This window comes from Adiantum capillus-veneris, chromosome 11 (assembly GCF_014529385.1).
Source record: "Adiantum capillus-veneris isolate H3 chromosome 11, ASM1452938v2, whole genome shotgun sequence".
Lineage (NCBI taxonomy): Eukaryota > Viridiplantae > Streptophyta > Polypodiopsida > Polypodiales > Pteridaceae > Adiantum > Adiantum capillus-veneris.
In genome coordinates this window covers 42258965-42276365 of record NC_140941.1, presented here as the reverse complement: position 1 = coordinate 42276365, position 17401 = coordinate 42258965, and the positions used below count along the sequence as shown (strand labels likewise).

At 42.3% G+C, this 17401-nt stretch overlaps 2 pseudogenes; one reads left to right on the top strand and one right to left on the bottom strand.

The window, feature by feature from the left end:
• Nucleotides 1-7647, top strand: part of LOC147447158 (uncharacterized) — a 124831-nt pseudogene extending 117184 nt beyond the window's left edge.
• Nucleotides 7648-10412: 2765 nt separating this feature from the next.
• Nucleotides 10413-11426, bottom strand: LOC147447157 (uncharacterized; annotated as a pseudogene).
• Between the last annotated feature and the right edge of the window lie 5975 nt (nt 11427-17401).

Below are 17401 nucleotides of genomic sequence, written 5' to 3'. Positions count from 1 at the left end.
TGGTTAGGAAAGGTCTAGTGGATGGGGGTGCACAAATTTGCATCATGACAGAGGGACTCATGCAAAGACTAGGCATGCACATCCATGAGACACCTGAAGTCAAAGTGAAAATGGAAAATAATAGCAAGGCTAGGTTTGTAGGCATTTGTAAAAATGTTTTTGTTGAGGCCTTTGGCATTAAGAAGGTAGTGGATTTCTATGTCATGTCTACCAAAGGAAATGGTTACCCATTTATCCTAGGAAGACCATGGCTAATGAAAATTCGAGCTTTGCAGGATTGGGAGAGTGGAAAGCTAATTTGCAGGAATGACAATCATAAGAAGGTTGTCTTTGACATGAAGGAGCAACGCCAAGAGGAGATCCATGAAGAATCATCTCAATGTGAGACGGAGGAAGGCTAGACCGATAGCACTTCATAAGGAGAAAGTAGCGGCAGCATTACTGAAGAGGAGTCTTCCATCGAAGTCATGAGGGTAAGGTTTAATCCAAACAACCAAGAGACCTCTTGCCCAGGTTTGGAAGAGGTAGGTTCCCAAGAGAACCAAAATGTGCAAGATGAAGGAATGTTAGAAGGTATGTTGTCTACAACACTTACAAAGGACGAAAGAGAGGAGTTCAAATGTGTGCTAAGGAAATTTCCTAGGCTTTTTCCTAAAGACTACACCGATGTGTGTGGAGTAGATGTTGTTCAACACAAAATTGAGTTGAAGCCAGAGGCCACACCTAAGGCTCAGAAGCTACGAAGGCTAGGAGTCATCAAGGAGCAGGCTTTACTCAAGGAGCTAAGAAAGATTCTAGCAGCAGGTTTCATTTATCTAGTGGAGAATTCAGAGTGGGTCGCTCCCGTTGTATTCACTCCCAAGAAGAACGGCAAGTGGAGGGTGTGTGTGGATTACCGTCCACTCAATGAGGCAACAAAAAGAGATCACTTTCCCCTCCCATTTCAGGATGAGATACTAAATGAGGTAGCTGGTCATGAAAAGTACACTGTGGGTGATGGCTACTCGGGTTACTTTCAAATAGGTGTCACATTGGAAGATCAGTGGAAAACAACCTTCATCACTCCTTGGGGTTGTTATGCTTTTAGAATCATGCCATTTGGTCTGACAAATGCTCCTACAACTTTTCAACACTTCATGAACATGGTGTTTCAAGCATTCTTTGGAAAGTCCATTAGGGTTTTTATTGATGATTTTTACATTTATAGCTCAAAATCATTGCATCCACAAAGGGTAGAAGAAGGTTTAAAGAAGCTCTATGACATGGGAGGTCAACTCAACCCTGACAAGTGTCACATAGGTGAGGATGAAGTGATCTTGCTTGGTCACAAGGTTTCCTATAAAGGCATTGAGGTGGATCCTTCAAAGGCAAAGGCTCTTATTGAGCTCCCATCACCCAAGAATCTCAAAGAGGTCATCTCATTCATTCAAAATGTGAAGTATATGTCACGCTTCATTCACTTAGCCTCGGAGTTACTTCACCCTTTGCAAAAGTTGACACAACAAGTAGAATTTGCATGGTCTGATGATCTTGAAGAGTATTTTTGTAATATTAAAGTCATTTTGTCAGAGCTACCAATACTCATGCCTCCTTGTTGGCAGTACACATTCCTTGTTAGCTCTAGTGTTGGGAAGGAAACAATTGGTGCAGTTTTATTACAACAAGATCCCCACAGTACCAGGATGCGACCCATCTACTTTGCTAGTAGGGTCATGAATGCTTTGGAGAGAGGCTACACGGAGGCAGAACTCATGATGCTGTCTCTCATGTTTACGGTGAGAAAGTTTAGATCCTACTTGCTACCAAAACCTTTTGTAATTCTCACTGCAGCAGAAAATTTATTTCCTTGGGTGTCATCTCAAATGAATCTTAGCACCAGGATCTCAAAGTGGATTATGGAATTGCAAGAGTTCCAATACTCTTTCAAGGTAGAAGATAGTGTGCGTGCACAATTGGCAGGGATCCTTACTTATAGGGTACATGAGAAGGAGATTAAGGTGCCTGAAGTAAAAACCCTACTATTGCCACCACCTAAAAGTATTCCTAATGCTTTTACCTTGTTCTTTGATGGAGCTTTTCGACGAGTCACAGGAAAATCAAGGGGAGGGCTAGTATTGCTCAACCCAAGTGGAGAGGTGGTCATGAAAGAGAAGGTCAATCTACCAGGTTCAACTAGCAACAATGAAGCAGAATACGACACACTACTTCATGGTTTAAAGATATGCATTGGGCAAGGTATACAACGTCTCATGGTAAAAGGGGATGCACTTCTCATTGTGAAGCAAATTTAAGGCATTTGGGCATGCAAGAATGAAAGCTTAAGGACAAAAGTTCATGCCATTCGTAGGATGTTTAATCAGTTTGAAGAAGTGCAACTATATCATATTCCTAGGAAACAAAATGAAGATGCCAATTTACTTGCACAACAAGCAGTTACATATGTTGAGAAAGAAGTGCAGGCCATCATGGTGGCAACAACTGTCAAGCAACCGAGATACCAAGGATTGGAGTCATTGACTCCCATTATTAGCTACATTTTGGAGGGTGAGTTTCCACAAGACTTCACGAAGGCTCAAAAGAGGAGACTCATGAAAAAGACAAGCGTGTATCTCTTCTAGAAGGATCCCTCTATCAAAGAGGGAAGGGATTGGAGTCATTGACTCCCATTATTAGCTACATTTTGGAGGGTGAGTTTCCACAAGACTTCACGAAGGCTCAGAAGAGGAGACTCAAGAAAAAGGCAAGTGCATATCTCTTTCTAGAAGGATCCCTCTATCAAAGAGGGAAGGATCAAGTGTGCAGAAGAGTACCAACTATCAAGGAAATTCCAGCCATTCTAAAAGGTTTGCATGAAGAGGCATGTGGTGGTCATTTTGCCCAAGAGTTAACTGTGAAGAAGATTTTGCTTGTGGGGTATGTTTGGCCAAGTCTGCATTTGGATGTCCAACATTGGTGTAAAAGTTGTCACAATTGTCAGGTAAATGGGAATAGAAGATTGGTTTATGGTCCAAGGCAAATCGTGCTTGCAAATGGACCCTTTGAAAAGTGGGGCATTGATGCTATGGGTCCTCTCCCTAGGACAAAAAATGGTAAACTCTACATTCTAGTGGCTGTAGACTATATGACTAGGTGGGTGGAAGCACAAAGTGTGGCAAAGGTAAATGAGAGGACAGTGAGCAAATTTGTCTACACTCACATTTGTTGTAGATTTGGCACACCTTTGGAGATTGTTTCTGATAATGGTCTAGGATTAAGAAAGGGCTTGCTTACAGAGGTCTGTGAAGAACTTCACATTCTACATCGTCATAGTACACCCTACTATCCCCAATCTAATGGTCTGGTAGAAAAATCTAATGGTGTCATTGCAGGCATCATTAGAAAGATGGTGAGAAACAAGACAAAGTTGTGGGATGAATTCTTTGATGGTGCCTTGTGGGCGTATCGAGCCACATATAGGGAAGCCACGGAGTTTACACCATTTCACTTGGTCTATGGTCAAGAGGCTTTACAACCAACTGAGCTCAACATTCCAACAATGCGACTTCATGGCAAAGCAGCACAAGATGATCAAGAAGCATGGATGGATCGACTTCTTACCTTAGCTGAGCTTGAGTGGAAAAGAGAAGCAGCATACAAGTGCTACAAGAGGAAAGCTATGCAGGCGAAGGAGAAGCTTGACAAGAAACTAAAGGACAAAGGCATAATTGAAGGAGATCTTGTGCTAAGCTATGACAATCGACTCGATAATCGTTTTGATGCCAAATTTGAAACTAGATGGCAGGGGCCATACATAGTAAGAAGGCTTTCAATTCAAGTTACTATCAACTTATGGACTTGAATGGGAAAGAGCACTCTAGGAAGGTAAATGGTTATCGTTTGAAGCCCTATTTGAGTCGCCTTCTACCAAACGATCTACCAAAGATCTGTCAAAGGGCAGCTATTTCATGTAAGTACTATTCCATGAAGCATGAGTGTAACTCTAGCCAAAATTCTGAGGGGCCAAACAATGAAGATCTCGTCAAGGACTCCGAAGCACTCTCTTTGGAAAAGATGCTTTATGATGGTACATGAATATACCATCATCATGGGGGAGGGCTAATGATAGCTGTTTTTTGGCTATTATAAATTTTCATAGTGAGCTACCTCACCCTACCAAAATCACCCAAACACTGTGGCTATCCCTACCATTTCACCGTACATAGGCGTGTGTGAGCTAGGGGACTTTCCCTATATTTTCTTAAAAACCCTCAATTAGCTAGTCACCGTGCTAGTTGAGCCAAAAAAATAAAAAAATAAAAAATATAAGTATATTATGGCCCATTTGTGTGTAAATATTTCATTGTATATAGGGCCTAAATAAAAGGATTTTTCATAATTATTTTGGTATTTATTTAAATATTTCTACCTATGGTGTGTTATTTATGCTATGTACATTGACTCAACATTACCATATTTTTTCTTACCATTTTGCGTACTCTTTATTCCATATAAAAATAATTTCATGCAAGCTTCTCTTATTTTTGGTGTAACTCCATCCAACAAAAATCCAAAAAAACTAGTTCTATTTATGTGTATATTTTTTCACTATTGTGATTTTTTCCTTCCTACATCTATTCTCTATTACTCTCATAAATTAGACCACCAAAAATATTCATCTTTTTATGGTAGACTTATAATGAGAGAGATTTATTTTGACCCCTTTATATTTTTTCCACCTATATTATTTATATTTGACGTACATATTTTTTTAGACCCCTCAATATTTGATTTTCTTAGTTGTTCTATTCACTTATATCATGATCTCAACAATGTCTTCAATTATAGACCTACCAAATAAAGTCAAGGGTATGTGGCATGTATGCATGCACCATGGGGGGCTCACTCTTGGAGGTATTCAAAAGAATCATCCAAAGAAGGACCTCACAAGGACTTTGTGCAGTGGAAAAAAAGAGTCGGTTTTGCTGAATTTTTAAAGATCACATGCTCCCCGAATTTGAAAAGGTGATACAAACAAAAGTTGTAGCTCGTGGGCTGAACTTTTACCTCAAATGTTTTCATATTTTTTTGAGCTACGAGATGTGAGAGAGTGATCATTCAATTGAGAGTAGGAAATCTATCATTTCTCCTACTAGTGTAAGCCCAACATTTGTTGAATCAAGGAGGGTGGATTTGGACTAAGCTTGTATACTTGTCTCTCTTCCAAAGTGAAGTAATGGACAAAAATGATGTGTGAGTGTTTTGGTGTTTTTTTTATGTTCTTGATAGCTTGTCTCTGGGTGTTGTCATCAATTCAGCCATAAATTCCATAAACTGTAAGAGGGCAACAGGGTGGAGAGGACTCCCTTGGCTTAAGACAGTGATTGGGGTGGCATTTCTTGTGATGTGTTGTGGTGTAATTTACTCAAGCTATGTTGAACAAATACTAATCTCACTTTGATTGGTCATGACAGATTTGTAAGAAGGTATTAATGCAACAAGCACCCCCTGCCCCTTTCTCTCTGTTTCTTACATATATAATTGTGTTTGTTTGATCCTTGTTGATACATTTCAAAGTAGACCGAGGACTCTCTCTCTCTCTCTCTCTCTCTCTCTCTCTCTCTCTCTCTCTCTCTCTCTCTCTCTCTCTCTCTCTCTCTCTCTCTCTCTCTCTCTCTCTCTCTCTCTCTCTACACGTCCTAGTTCGCATCCAAAACTAGGTGGTGCCCCAAATTTGTGTAGGGTTAGGTTGCGGGTTTGTGTGTGTGTTTGTTGTTTTTTCCAACCCCAACCCAATTGAGCAGCACGGGAGCCTAGAAGGGTGCTTAGAGGCCACTCTTCTTGTTGCTCGCCCCGGACCGCCTTCAGTAGGAAGGAAGACAGGCGAGGTTACCGAGCAAGATAAAGTAAAGTAGCAGCGGTAGCGAATCCTATGATGGTGCAGGGCCAACAGAGGGGCAATTATATGCACAACCTCCACCCTCTATGCCACCTCTTTAACCCCAAAAATATGCATCGCATCTTGCCATCCCTACGTATCGTACCATTCCCTACCCTGCTTATCCCAAGGATGACCCACAGGCAAAATATGCCGACCCATCTTACCCATAGGCTAACTATGCTCACCCATTTTACCCACAAGCTAAATACGTGTTCCCCACTGCCCCTCCGCCCTCAACACACCTACATATAGGTGCAAAATCTTTCCAATCACTGGCTCCCACTGGCTACCCCTACCCGTCTAGCATCCACCTGGTCCAGAGTTTCATGAGACTTAATTCATTGTGCAAGCTCCACTAGGGTATCCTTATCAGCAGTCCTCGCCCGACACAAAATTTGCAAATTACTAAACCAGTAGCATCAGGGATCTCTTGGCCAAAAAGCTTCAAAGTATCATATAGAGTAATGGCCTTCAATGCTTCTTTGATCTTGCAAAATTTGAGATTGTTCTCGAGAAAGTTTCCGCCATCAATTTCCACAAAATCATCGCAGAGTCGAAGATAGGCATAGAGCTTGCGTACGATCTCGCTCCGTTGGTGCTTCATGACATCGTCTTCTATTGTGTCTATGGCCTTCGAAGTGAATGGATACCACATCAATGATCTTAAGTTTATTCTAGCAAAAGTGTCAAGGATTGCTACTTTGTTTGATGACGATGGGATAATGGTCCATTTCATGAACTCTCATGCCAACGGAGATGGGGTTTGCAATGTTGTTGATGTTGAGTGGTTGATGGCGCACATCTTAAGTTTATTCTGGAAAATGTGTCAGGTATTTATACTTTGTTTGATGATGATGGATAATGGTCCATTTCATAAACTCTCATGCCAACGGAGGGGGGGTTTGTAATGTTTCTGATGTTGAGAAGTTGTGGTGCAAGTGAGGTTTAGTGGAGCTACACCACTGGGAACCAACTTGGACAGAAATTTCATTCATCCAATTTTTTTGGAACTAGCTTGCACGACCCACCTACTGGCGGGTCTTGCTCGCTCTTACCACTGACACACACACATGTGTGTGTGTGTGTGTGTGTGTGTGTGTGTGTGTATCTTTATACGCCCAGGACACATACACAATGAACACTTCTTTACCCACGCTCAAATGCTTGTTCTATCTTCGGTGTGTGTGTGTGTGTGTGTGTGTGTGTGTGTGTGTGTGTGTGTGTGTGTGTGTGTGTGTGTGTGTGTGTGTGAGAGAGAGAGAGAGAGAGAGAGAGAGAGGAGGTGGGGATATAGAGAAGATATCATTTGTGGCGAATATATATTATAAAATTGTAATTTTTCACTTATGCTTGCAAACATTTGATACCAATTGTCCTTTTCTCTTTAGATAGATCTTGAGGTCCCTTCGGATTAAGATAAGGAGAGTATTGAAATTTTGTGTGTCTTAGTGTTGAGATCTCCCCTGTTAGGGTTGAGCAGGTATGTATCTCGCTTTGAGCAGGAAGCTCCCGTGCAGATGCTGCAGGCACTCAGCCTACTTGGGAGTAGCTGTTGGCGATGGGGGAAGGAGGTTGTGCTGCGGGGGTTGGGGGTTAGTCCTAGGGAGGGACGCCTTGCCGCTTCCTCTTCTCTCCCCAAAGCGGCCATGATTGACCTCGGGTTTTTGGACAAGGGTGGAGTCGTCCCCTCCCTCCTGTCTCGTCTGCAGATGGAATTGATGGATCTGTAGCTTCCAGCATGCTAGGAAGTTGTGGCATGACAGGTGGCACAGGAGGTTGTTTCATTGCGGGGTGCACTTCCCCTTAAAGCTTGATGCGGTCGGTATGGTCCGAACGGGATACTGTGATGCGGAGGCATGTTGTGTGTGGTGGGACTCTCTTTGAGGTGATGGAGTGGATGGGATCTCCCCTTATGCAAGGCTATTATCTGCTAGATCCACAAAGGTATTCTCGTTTCGATTTGATTTCTTTTAAGTAAAGCTGGTGTGGATCTTCTTGTTGGTCACTCGAGACATGGTGGTTACTGGTGGGAGGAGTGCATCATGGTGGAATCCCCTGTAATTGGTTTGTGATCCTATCTGTTAATGATTAGCATGGTTGGCCTCCACTGTGTTGGCCATAACTTTTTGTATTTAGATGGTGTTCTTGGGTTTGTTATGGGATTGGCAAGCTTGATGCCTTGGCTCGTGTTCAGCAAGACGTTTTTAATATAATTTCACTCACATGTGTGAGTTTTGCAAAAAAGAAAAAGAAAACAAGAGAGTATTCACACAGAGAGAGGTTAACCCCTGCTTCGCTAAGAAAACAATATTGACATGGATGTAATTTATCAGTTTCTGGCAAACTTATAAAGTGCTCTATCTACCCCTACCACCTTCTTATTGATGGATGAAGCTAGAAAGATGCATTAATCAGCATGAAAAAAAAATCATTGTCATTAGCATAGTACTATCAACAGGAGATCTTCATAAGTACCTCAAATGCTTGAGGTCTACTATTGATACATACTGGATATGTGTCTTGTGTAAAATTGAAACATCTATTGGTCATACTCAAATATTATTCTTCGCACAGAACCCATTGTGTGTCATCACAATGCTAATGATAAGTGAGGGGTCAAGGTGATTCAAGTCTCGTTCTGGCATGAACGACCAATGACATCAACCAAACAACTTCATGTTCTCATGAACAATTGTGTAGTAGACTATTACATATCCTAGTCCAATGAAATAGCTTGATGTTATTTGCTACATCTCCCTCTCTCCATCCCCCCCCCCCCCCCCCCCCCCCTCTCTCTCTCTCTCTCTCTCTCTCTCTCTCTCTCTCTCTCTCTCTCTCTCTCTCTCTCTCTCTCTCTCTCTCTCTCTCTCTCTCTCTCTCTCTCTCTGGCTTTGCACATGCACCTATTCGGCAAGGCGTTCAGCAAAAAAGAGGGCAATTGGCCCACCCTATTTTGTCTCCACAACTCATGGTGGTTGACATCCATGGATGTAGGAGGCCAACTCTTCAATGGATAATGGGTGCTACCATGACACCATTTTGTACCTGCAATTACGTCATTGAGATGAAAATGTAATGGATCCAACCTCCTTTCATAAGTACCTCAAATGCTTGAGGTGTACTATTGATACACAACTGGATATGTGTGTCTAGTGTAAAACTGAAACATCTACAGGTCATACTCAATGATTATTCTTCGCACAAAACCCATTGTGTGTCAACACAATGCTAACGATAAGAGGGGTCAAGGTGGTTCAAGTCTCGTTGTGGCATGAACGACCAATGACATCAACCAAACAACTTCATGTTCTCATGATCGATTGTGTAGTAGACTAATATATATCCTAGTCCAATGAAATAGCTCGATGTCATTTGCTACGTCTCCCTCTCTCATGACCAATTGTGTAGTAGACTATTACATATCCTAGTCCAATGAAATAGCTACAACATATCTCTAGGGAATATTCCTACAACATTCAGACTTCTCCTTTCTTCTATTCTTCTCTCTCATGTCTCTTGGGGTTATATCAATTCCTACTAACAAATGAGGGAACCTGCCCCCCCCCCCCCCCCCTCGATTTCTCTCTCCCAACCATTTCACCAAGGTAAAGGACTTTAGACTTATATATCGTTCTCTTATTGCAAGATTTCAATCAATAGTGAGGCCATTTTAGTTGCATACTTTTCTTTAGCACGACAAACTTGAAGCGATGCACCCCCGAAAGCTGTCTTCGTTCAACCCTTGTCTACGCAACTCAGGCTATTGAAGTTGAACTAACTTGGAAGACTTGATCCTATTGTCCAATTTGGTTAATACATAGTTGGGAGTTGGCTATTACATAGTGGCTTCTCGACAACCTATGCAACTTGTGGACGTCCTTTGGAAATTTAGTGTCACTATCTGTAGAACTACCCCATGTCACAACAGGTTTGGCTTCGAGTTCTTTGGCTAATGCCAGCTTTTCCCACAACTCAACAATACACTTGGGGTGTTGCAGCCTAGTGCACTCTCACGGGCCTTGCGCTCCACTTTGAGTTGGTTTCCACCAGCAAGATGATAGTGATCAAAGTGAATCAACCTACGTACACTTCAGCTTGCAACAAAGCTTACCCCCCCAGGAGTGGTGCAATGAGAGAGAGGCATGTTGGGAGTTCGTCTGTAGCTAGACACTCTGATTCATCTGGCGAGCCCGTTGCTTTCACATCTTCGAGGCTCGCCCTGTCCCAACGACAGAGACTGTTCATGACTTTTGGTTTGAGCTGATTCACACTCTCTAGATACAACCTCCTTGCATGTGCACGACTACTTTATCAGCATTGATCATTCCCTTCCCTCACCAAATGCTAGCCCTATATGTGCCCGCCCTATCTCTCGTCATCTCTCTCTCACTTTACATGACCAACAAAGTAGTCAACCATCACATACCCTTGAAAGAAACGTAGTGCCTCATATGATTTCATGAAGACATCTTCTTGTTTCAATATGTGGTCCTAGCTACCTACAATTGAAGAAAGGGTGATTCCTAACAAAATCCACATTACTGGAGCTAGTTGTTGATGTACGTGATGAGCATAACGAAAGCCGATCAGATGAGAAGGGCGTAGTGGCTGTCCTACTTGGCTTGCAGTAATTGATGAGTCCAAGAAATCTCTTATGGTGCTGTAAGCATCATCAAAGAAGATAGTCTAAGAGATCGCATCCATGGCTTCGCGTGCCTTGCACCTCTTCTGTTGCAAAAGCTCATGTCGAGCAGGGGTAGGTGAGTGGCACTTGCGTAGTCCCCGGGGTGTGTATGGGAGCATTCTGCCGTGCACTTCACCAGTGGCCAGCTAGACAGATTGGATGAGCTTGACAAAAAACCTTGTTGCCCAGTTACATCTGAAGAGTAGCTGGAGAGTACAGGAGACTTTTGCATAAATTGGGGGTTTTGTTGCAAAAGGTCCTTATGAATTTGATGGGGTAATTGCTTCTGTACATACTTGTGATGGGATGGAGGATGAATGCTCTTGTTGTGATGGCTAGGTCGATGTTTTGCAGAGGCTAGCATGTCTGCCACTTCTGATCAAGGTGTGGATATTTAACGTCCAGCTCCATCTGATGTGCAGAAGCTGGTTTCTTCTGCTGCTCAATGTCATGGTATGATATGTCCTTGGGATGGGAAGGATGTTGGTGTTGGGCACCTATTTCTTTTTCCAGCTTGACATGGCACCCTGTATCCTCAATGAAAGGAGTCCTCAGGACCTCGTGATACACAGGATGGAGCTGATGAATATAGAAATTAGGAATTACCGAATGATGCAGCTAAGTTGCAGCTTCTGCTGGGCACGCTTGATGGTAGATCGAAATCATTCCAACTTCTCTAGCCTCCTTGTGTTTGCATCTGTATATTCCATCCCCACCTCTCTCCCTCCTTATTGCATGTTCTCTCTGTCTTTCTCTCTCCCTCTTTTGGAATTTAGCCTTCATCTCGTAGCTTGCGTCATGTGTAAAGGGAGACCCCTCTGCCATATTATGTTAAATAGATAATAGATGCAAAAACTCACAAGTTTCTTGAGGCGCTAGATAAAGATCGTGCTGTTAGTGGAATAATTAACTGCACATCTTACTATGAGATGGAAGAGGATAAATTTTCCATAAAAGGAGTTACTGTGAAACCGGAATTGTGGTTCTTGAGAATGTGTATAGGGGCAATCGATTCGCAGGATGATTAGGTTGTGGATATGTTACTAAAGGACTTTTTTTCCCTGTACAACAACAATTGAGTAGGCACTATGTAATGGAATTGGCCTATTTAACTTGAGAGTAGCGAAAATGAATGAGAGTACTTTTGAGAAATGACTTTGTGAGCATAGCGGGTGAACATAGTTGAAGATAGCAACATAATCATAGCAATTAGTTAACTTGGCATGAACAATACTTTTGCAAGAGAGAGAATTTAGAGAACATGACAACAATTGACATTAGGAAATATATGGACTCTCTTTGGGCCATATAGGATTAAGGTTAATTAGGCTCCAACCAATAGGAAGAGAGCAATGTATATAAGTCTAGAACCTAAGAAAGTAGAGAGAATAATAGGGTTGTCCACTCATTTATTGCTTTGTATCCTAGAGGGAGGTGAATGGGTAAAAGAGGGAGGGGGGGAAAGGGGGGAGGGGGGAGGGGCGGAGTGGTGGGTCCATAGATACGTTTTTGCAAAAACCCTAAAATTTTAAAATTTTCAAAAAAAAAAATTTAAAATATTCCATCCAAAACTCCCCCCAAACCTACCCTATGATCAAAAAGTCATTTTCTCACTCTAGAACCTTTTTCCCAAGACTCCCTTCCTCCATAGCCCCTTTCCATAACACAAAGCTCTCACTCTCTCTCTAAACTCTTACACCTTCCTCCCTCTTCAAGCTCTCCATTGCAACTTTAAGCTCCCACTCTCTCTCTAAACTCTGTCTCCCTCCTCCTTCCTCAAGCTCTCCATTGCAACTTTAAGCTCCCACTCTCTCTCTAAACTCTGTATCCCTCCTCCTTCCTCAAGCTCTCCATTGCAACTTTAAGCTCCCACTCTCTCTCCCTCCTCCTTGCCCAAGCTCTCCATTGCAATTTCAAGCTCCCACTTAAGCATCCATGGCAAACAATGGTCAAAATAGACGCCCCAAACCCATCATTCAAAGTATGGTTCTCCACAACTCGAAGAATGAGGAGCAGCAATGGGAACCTCAGGTTTTTCAAGCAGGTGCATGGGTCTACATGCAACCTTCCACAATCGATCCCCATCGTGTTTGTGAAAGAACAAACGTTTGAAGGAGTACGAGCAGAAGTGCGACACGAGAGAGAGAGTGCGAGAAGAAGAGCACGACGATATGGTGAACTCGCTCTACTGTAATGTGTAGAGCATAGTGAGTTCTTATTAGGTTTTTACAAAAGAATATGTGTACATACCTGGCGGCCCGCCCACTTACCTGGGCGACCACATTGGGCTTTATACCCCAACAACCTCCCACTTAAAGTCCAATGTGGTACTTTAAGTGTGAGAGAAGCTACTATACAAGCTAATATACAAGCGATGTAGAGAAGTGATGTACTACCCTACACCTAACTGCTTGCGAAAATGCGCAAAGCTCTCTGAGGGAAGTCCTTTTGTAAGTAGATCAGCAGGATTTTCTGTGGTGTGAACTTTGACAAGCTGAAGTTGCTTATCCTCGAGCATTTCCCTGATGAAATGATACTTCACATCCACATGCTTTGTCTTTGAGTGATAAACTGGATTGTGAGCCAATTGTATAGCACTTTGACTATCACAATATAACACAGGCATCTCTTCTTTGATTCCCAAATCTGTTACTAGTCGATTAAGCCAAATTGATTCTTTGCATGCCTCTGATGCTGCAACATATTCAGCCTCTGTAGTAGACTGAGTAACACAATCTTGTAATCTAGAACGCCATGATATTGCTCCACCAGCCAATGTAAAGACATACCCTGATGTAGACCTTTGGTTGTCTAAGTCACCTGCATAATCTGAGTCTGTAAAACCCTTTACACTTAGCTCCTGACTCCCATAGCATATACGCATACTCTTTATAGCTTTCTGGTATCTCAATATTCCTTTCACTGCCTCCCAATGTTTCTTGCCTGGGTTTGACATGTATCGACTTACTACTCCCACTGCAAATGCAATGTTTGGGCGAGTAGCAATCATTGCATACATTAAACTACCCACTGCAGACGCATATGGAATCTTATCCATTTCAGCCTTTTCTTCCTTAGACACAGGACAATCTTGTTTGCTAAGTTTCACATATGGTTGCAATGGAACACTCAATGCCTTTCCCTTCTCCATATTGAAACGTTGCAAAACCTTGTCAATATACTGTGTTTGAGATAACCAAATCAACTTCTTTGATCTGTCTCTCATGTCTTTCATGTCAAACGATTTTGCCATCTTTGACTTCAAAGCTGAAATTTCTTCCAAGTGCTTGCCAGCAATCAACATGTCATCAACATACAAAATAAGGATCAGCCAACTACCATCCTTAGCTTTCTTTGTATATAGACAGTGATCGAACTCACTACATTTGTATCCTTGAGAAAGCATAAACTTGTGGAATTTATGGTACCATGCCCTCGGTGATTGTTTTAAGCCATAAAGACTCTTTAACAACTGGCATACCCAATCTTCCTTGCCTTTCTCAACAAACCCTTATGGCTGTTGCATGTAAATTTCCACATCTAAATCACCATGCAAGAACGCTATCTTGACATCCATTTGGTGCAACACCAAATCTAATATGGCAACCAATGCAAGAAAGCATCTCAATGTAGTCATCTTGACCACCGGAGAGAAGACTTCATCAAAGTCAATGCCTTGTTCTTGCTTAAAGCCCTTGGCAACAAGCCTTGCTTTGTACTTGGGCTGACTATCATGAGCGGTGATCTTATACCTATAAACCCATTTACAAGGTAGAGCCTTTTTGCCCTGTGGTAATTTAACTAGCTTCCATGTCTTGTTTTTATGCAGAGCTGTCATCTCTGACTGCATGGCTAATTGCCAATTCCCGGAGTCCTTCATTTGCACTGCTTCCTTGTAACATGAAGGTTCATTGCAATCAGTCAACATGACATAGTTCATAGATGGAACAAACCTATCGGGAGGTCGCCTGACACGTCCAGATCTAAGCACAATAGGTGGCTCAGGCTCAGCCACAACCTGTGGTTCCACTCTATCTTGCCCTTGCTCCTCTTGAGCCTTGACATTTTGTCTTGCACGTGCAGGTCCATCTTCTTGGAAGACAACTCTTCTAATTTAGAATGATATTTGGATTCATTAAAGTGAACATCATTGCTGCGGAAAACCTTTCTGGATTTGGGATCCCAAAGTCTGTACCCCATCTCACCAGAATTACCATAGCCTAGAAAGATGCAGTTTCTACTCTTTGGCTCAAGTTTGTTCCTAAATTCCTTTGGAACGTGAGTATATGCCTCACAACCAAAGACTCTGAGATACTTGTATGAGGGCATTTTGCCTGACCATACCATCTCTGGCACTGAATCCTTCTGCAAAACCTTGCTAGGAGATCTATTTACAAGATGAACAGCTGTTGATACAGCTTCAGCCCAAAACCCATTTGGCAGCCGTGCATTAGACAACATACTTCTGACCTTCTCTTGTATGGTCCTATTCATCCTCTCAGCAACACCATTTTGAGGAGGATTGTAAGGAGCAGTAAGTTCACGTTTTATACCTTTTGACTCACAAAAGTCCTGAAAGGCCTTTGAAACATACTCTCCACCATTGTCAGTGCGTAAGCATTTAAGCTTCTTGCCACTCTGATTCTCTACAAGTGTCACAAACGTTTTGAAAACACTAAACGCTTCATCCTTGTGCTTGAGAAAGTAAACCCATACTTTCCTCTTGTAATCATCTATAAATGTCATAAAGTAAGAGGCTCCCCCTAGAGATAGGTTAGGCATAGGTCCACACAAATCACTATGAACAAGTGCCAACTGTGTATCTGTTCTACTGCTTCTATGCTTATGTGGCTGCTGTGTTTGCTTACCATACAGACAATGTTCACAGAATTCAAAATCATTAAATGAAAAGCCAGGCAAATAACCATAATGAGACAAGATTTCCATTCCCTTCTTGGACATATGTCCTAACCGGCTATGCCACAAAGAAACGTTCGGCTGCTCGGTTACATTGATTACATTTTTAGAGACATTTGATACATAAATCATTAAAGTCCTCCAGAATTTACTCCATGTGCTACTGTCATAGAACCCTTGGATATCTTCCACATGTTCTGTCCAAAAATGGTGACGTAGCCAGCATCATCAAGTAAACCTGTGTTGATCAAGCTCTTTGTAATTGCGGGAACATGTCTCACATTCTTCAGCGTGAAAGATGAGCCATTCTAAAACTTCAATTGAACATCTCCAACACCTAAGATCTCACATGTCTGCCCATTGCCTAGCCGAACATGATCTTTAGTGGTCAAATAAGAGGTAAACCACTCCTTGTTTGGAGACACATGAAGTGATGCCCCTGAGTCTATAATCCAGTCACTCAGTGCATTTCCATCAGATGCTGTAAGAAGAGCTGAGTCCATTGTATTCTTCAAGAAGTAGATGTCTCCTGACACTAGACTGTCATCCTCTGCAACAGTGTTTGTCACATTTATTTCTTGAATCTTCACTGAGGACTTTTTCTTCTCGCCATGGTCTTCAGCTTTCTCTTTGCCTTTTTCTGCTTTCCATTCTCTGCAGTCTCTTTTCATGTGACCCTTCTTGCCACAATGGTAGCATTCTATGTCACTCTTGCCTTTAGCACTGCGGGACTTGCTACGAGACTGATTCCTCTTTCCACCTTTGTACTTTTCTTTGGTCCTTCCCCTGACAACTAAGGCTGTTCCTTTGCCTTTGTCCATTGTCTTTCTATTGGTTTCTTCAATAAGCAGACTTCCTTCTACACCTGCTATGTTCAAACCATCTAGAGGTGCAGAATTACTCAAAGCTGTGCGAAAAGTGTCCCAACTTTCCGGCAATGTGATCAACAGGAACATAGCTCTAGCAGGTTCATCAAACTTGACACCTTGAGCTGACAACTGACTATAGATTGTGTTGAATTCATTCAGATGATTGGACATAGGTGTCCCTTCTTTCATCTTCAAGTCAACAAGCTTCTTAAGCCAATATACCTGTGAAGCTGCACTCTGTTTCTCATAAAGATCACTCAGCTTTAACCATGCTTGATAAGCCGACATCTCGTTTGCTACATTGAAGTAAACGCTTTCTGCCAAAGTCAGCATAATGGTAGAAAGTGCCAATTCATCCATTTCGCTCCATTCATCTTCGTCCATATCTTCTGGTTTTATCCCCTTGAGCTTTATAGGTTTTATCTGCTTCTTTTGTACCAACACGTGCCAAATGTGCTTCTTCTACAATGGGAAATTGGTTCCATCCAGCTTCTTGATATTGTAAAGAGCAGTGTCCTGTGATCCAGCCATAGCTACGCTTCACAGTAGTTTACTTTCCTGGGAAAAATTCGGTAGAGTTTCCCCTGTAAACTGGCCTCTGAACCAATATCAACCTGTCAAATGAACCAAGAAAGCTTCAGATTCTGCGGAAATTTTGGCAGAGTCTCCTTTGTAAAATGGCTCTGGTTACTAAAAACAGACCAAAAAATACCTCAAAAAACCACTGTCTCTCTAACACTGTAAGCTGTGGGTAAACCTGTCCTGCACCTGTACTATCTCTGACTGTCCTGTCACTGTCCTGTAAGCATAGACTGCGACAATGCCTCAACGGCAGTAAAGCAAAGATGCAATCCCAACTGTCTAACTCACAGTCAATACATCCTAGCTGCCTATCTAAGGGTGCTCAAGGGATCGCTCCAAGACCTGTATCACCGAAAGGATCTCAACATTCGAGAATCCCCCAGCTCAATAAAACCTCACTCGACCCTCAACAAAGTCTGTAGTAAATCTGAC